Below are 4,519 nucleotides of genomic sequence, written 5' to 3' on the forward strand. Positions count from 1 at the left end.
TCTGTTTGTCGGTCACTCTTTGTCTGTCTGTCGGTCACTCTTTGTCTGTCTGTCGGTCACTCTTTGTCTGTCTGTCTGTCGGTCACTCTTTGTCTGTCTGTCTGTCGGTCACTCTTTGTCTGTCTGTCTGTCGGTCACTCTTTGTCTGTCTGTCGGTCACTCTTTGTCTGTCTGTCTCTTGGTCACTCTTTGTCTGTCTGTCTGTCGGTCACTCTTTGTCTGTCTGTCTCTTGGTCACTCTTTGTCTGTCTGTCTCTTGGTCACTCTTTGTCTGTCTCTCGATCACTCTCACTTGGGTGCTCGGGAGGGGGAAGGGGCAGGGGGGTGGGGGGGGGGGAACGTAGATTTGTTTTTTTTTTTTTCTATCTTTAGCAAGGTGCTCTTTGTTGTTGTTGGTTGTTTTTTTTCTGAACCAAGCAACTTCATGGACATACAACATTGTTTTCTTTCTCCTCTTTTTTTTTTTTTTTTCTTTCTTGAAGTCTGCAACATTCATGAAACTGATAAACTATTTCAATGGTATTCTCTATTCTTTATGCTCCCCCCCCCCCCCCTTTTTCTGTTCTATCGGCCATTTCATTTCCTTTTATACCAATATGAGAGGGTACCCAGCAAAATTCAGTGGTTGTGTCTATATAGCCACCAGTTCAGTTGTAAAATTTGATAGCTTACTTCCGAGAAAAATATAACCTTTCAATTTTAAGTGCAGGAACTACAAAAAGCTGCTCCCGTGTTTTTATTTTATTTTCAAGCACTGAGCCATCTGTAAACACCTGAAAATGGTGTGTGCTTGTGTGTGTGTGTCCGTGTGTCTGTGTGTGTCTGTGTCTGTCTGTGTCTTTGTGAGGGCATGGTGTAAAGAAGCTTTCAGCTTGTCCAGTTTACCCTCAATAAAACATTTGTCATTTGTCAAAACTCACTGACAGACTCAATCACTCAGAGAGAGGGGCGAATAGAGAAGTAGAGACCCACACAGTGACAGAGACAGAGGGAGAAGAAGAAGAAGAAGAGACAAACGACCGTCAGACTCTTCAGCGAAAACTGGAAACTGTGTGAGCAGACAGGGACGGGTCGATGTGTTGACTGCTGAAAAGACAGCGACCTTTTTAGTCAGCACCAGTCCAGACGACAGTCTATGCTCCCTGCCCCCCCTCCCTCCCCCCTCTCTCCGCCTTCCTCCGTGGCTGCACCACTCGCTTTGTCCATGCCTCTCCTTTCGCCCCAGTCCCGTTTGGCCTATCCCCTAATTTCACCTATTCCAGGTTCGCCTATTGTAGGTTTTTTTTTCTGTAGTGCTGGGGTTTTCAGTTTGGATAACCATGATTCGTTCACATCACATCATGTTCCTTATATCCAAGCCGACTACATATGGGCCATTTTAGGACTGTAGGGTTCATTACTTATGTTTTGTATGAGAGTCGTGTCCGACTATGACCATCAGAACAGCAGAGGAGGCAACTGCTGTCCCGACTATCTGGGCTAGAATTTGATTATAGTGGAGAGTGTCTTGACCAAGTTACATCCCCACTCTCTCGGCCAAGAGGGGTTTAGGACAGTCGGCGTTGCAATGGTTCCCAAAAGGCCAACTAGCCCCCAAGGCTGCAGCACCAAGAGCCAGTGCAATCTTGTCCCCTAATTTGAGAGTCATTGTCCTTCACAGAAGACTAGGCTGTAAATGACTTCCCATTGCAATGGAGAAACCATTGATCATACAACTCTCACTTTGCTGTATCCAAACAACTAGTCTACGGTGGGGTAGGCTTAGTCAAGTGGATACTTCGCTCATTGGCCTTTTGGCTGATGTGTCGGCTGTGGTCGTCATGTCAGAATGCCACTGACGCCATCCTCCTCTAGACTTTTGCCAACGGCCATACCACGTTGAAAACACCGGTTCTCGTCCGATCACCGAAGTTAAGCAACGTCGGGCCCGGTTAGTACTTGGGGGAACACCGGGTGCTGTTGGCATTCCTTTCTGACTAAGCGCGTTGGGTTACGCTGCTGGTCAGGCATCTGCTTGGCAGATGTGGTGTAGCGTATATGGATATGTCCGAACGCAGTGACGCCTCCTTGAGCTACTGAAACTGAAACTAGTCTACGAAATAGGGGTGTAAACTGAATGACTGTGATTATCGTATATTGTTTGTATTTTACACCACCAGTCAATTTCTCTTTGACTATAGTATTCTGTATTCTGTAAATAATCATGTATGTGGACGTTTGTTCGGAGTTTTCGATTTGGATATTGGGTGTTCGCTATCTTTGCAAAAAATGCTTGCATACGATTTACGAGTGTGTGTCATTATATATGGATATCCATTTAGAGATTTACGAGAAACGTTATGCTTTGGAATTAATGCTGATGAGTTATATAGCTGACATATGCAAACATAAATAATGCAACAACACTTATACCAGATGATCCATAGGCAGATACATTTGTTTGGTTCTTTTGATGTTTTTCGTTTTTCTTTCTTTTTTTCTTTTTTTTTTTCCTTTTTTTCCCTTGCATTGCAGATTTGTTGATATGATTGGATTGCGTATTGCGTCATACAGTCATGCGTTGATAAAAGACTCTCTCTATCTTTCCCCCTCTCTCTCTCTTTCTGTGTGTGTGTGTGTCTGTCTGTCTGTCTCACATACACACAAACTCACACACACACACACACACACACACACACACACACACACACGCATGCACGCACGAACGCACGCACGCACACACACACACACATACGCACACACACACGCACGCATGCACGCACGCACGCACACACACACACACACACACACACACACACACACACACACACACACACACACACACTCACTCGCTCACTCACTCACCATCAAGTAAGACAAGAGATCAATCTGTCACTTAGCTGTTGAAAGGAGCACGGAAATTAAAAACAAAAACAAAAAAAACGCATCCTATCGAAGGCCAATAGTGACAGAGGCTGTCTGGGGGGAGGTGGGGGCGGGGAGAGAGAGTTGGGGGGGAGAGAGAGAGAGTGTGGGGGGGGGATGAGTGGGGGAGGCAGGGAGGTAATCGATACACGGGCAGCAGCCTCAGCAGCCCCAAAGGTTTCATCTGTGGACAGCGGAGGATATGTAACGCCACACACTTCATCTATTTCCCAACAAGGGAACTGCTTCTCTGGTTTTCTTTCTCCCTAGCTCTGCGGTGAAGCTGTGGGCATGTTTTGGATCGATTGTTCGTTCTGTTTCGTTCGTTTGTTCGTTCGTTTGTTTGTTTGTGTGTTGTTTCGGTGTGTATTTGAGCAAATATTGCAGGATGATGTCATGATGGTGGAGGTGGTTATGAAGAGTTGGGTTGGGTTGGGTTGGGTTGGGTTGGGTTGTACTGTGTTGTGCTGTATTGGCGGGTTTTATGTTGTGTTGTATTGCATAATGCTGGGGATGGTGACAGTGATGGTGATGGTGTTGTTGATGGTGATGAGGATGATGGTGATGGTGATGATAATGATGGTGATGATGATGGTGATTGTGATGATGATGGTGATGATGGTGATGATGATGATGGTGACGATGATGGTAGTCATGATGGTGATGGTGATGATAGTGATGATGGTGATGAGGGTGATGATAATGATGGTGATGATGATGATGATGATTGTGATGGTGATGATAATGATGGTGATAATGGTGATGATAATGATGATGAGGAGGAGGAGGAGGATGATGATAATGATGATGGTGATGAGGGTGATGATAATGATGGTGATGAGGGGGTGGGAGGGAGGAAAACCCGTAGTGCTGATGATGTAAACAAGCCAGTCGGAGTCATGATTCGAAACACGCAAAAACGCAAACTCACGCACGCACACACACACACACGCGCGCTAATGATAATGATTTGCAACAACAGAACAAATCAAACTTAAACGTACTGACAAGTATGTTTTAGATGTAACAAAAGTTACACACACTTTCCAAGTTTTATGAATTTACTTAGATTAAGTTGTATCTTCTTTCCAGCACTGAATAAATTGCATAAACCGAACATTGACATTTGTGATTTATATTTATGTGGTTATCAGTTCATTTCGAATTACAGTATTTTGGGGACATTCTAAAATAAAATGAAATTCATCCCCAGTAGTACCCATATTACGTTCCTTGCAAATTCTGTTTTCTCTGTTTTCGCCTCCTCTTCTTCCTATTTCGATCTCCAGTTTATGGTTACTGCAACGAAACTTTATCAAAGAATATGTAAGAATCTGAAAGTTGTGACATATATTTTTCTTGACAAAAGTTGGATTTGATGCTCCTATAGAACAGACATTTAGTACTGTCTTCGTGCGAGTTATTCCATGACTGAATGTACATATTTTTTTTAGACTTTGCGTGAATATTTCGACAAAAGAAATCCTTACCATGGAATGTATGTGAAAACCAAACAGTCATAACTGCTGTCAATCAAAATATTCTTGATGAAGTTTAGCCGCCACTTTGATCGGAAATCTGTATATGAAAATAACCCTGTATAAAGCATAATATG

General features: G+C 43.7%; 1 pseudogene; it reads left to right on the forward strand.

The window, feature by feature from the left end:
* The first annotated feature begins 1,860 nt into the window (after positions 1–1,860).
* On the forward strand, positions 1,861–1,965 carry LOC143297543 (5S ribosomal RNA; annotated as a pseudogene).
* The last annotated feature ends 2,554 nt before the right edge of the window (positions 1,966–4,519 follow it).

The sequence above is a fragment of the Babylonia areolata genome, chromosome 22 (assembly GCF_041734735.1).
Source record: "Babylonia areolata isolate BAREFJ2019XMU chromosome 22, ASM4173473v1, whole genome shotgun sequence".
Classification (NCBI taxonomy): Eukaryota; Metazoa; Mollusca; class Gastropoda; order Neogastropoda; family Buccinidae; genus Babylonia; species Babylonia areolata.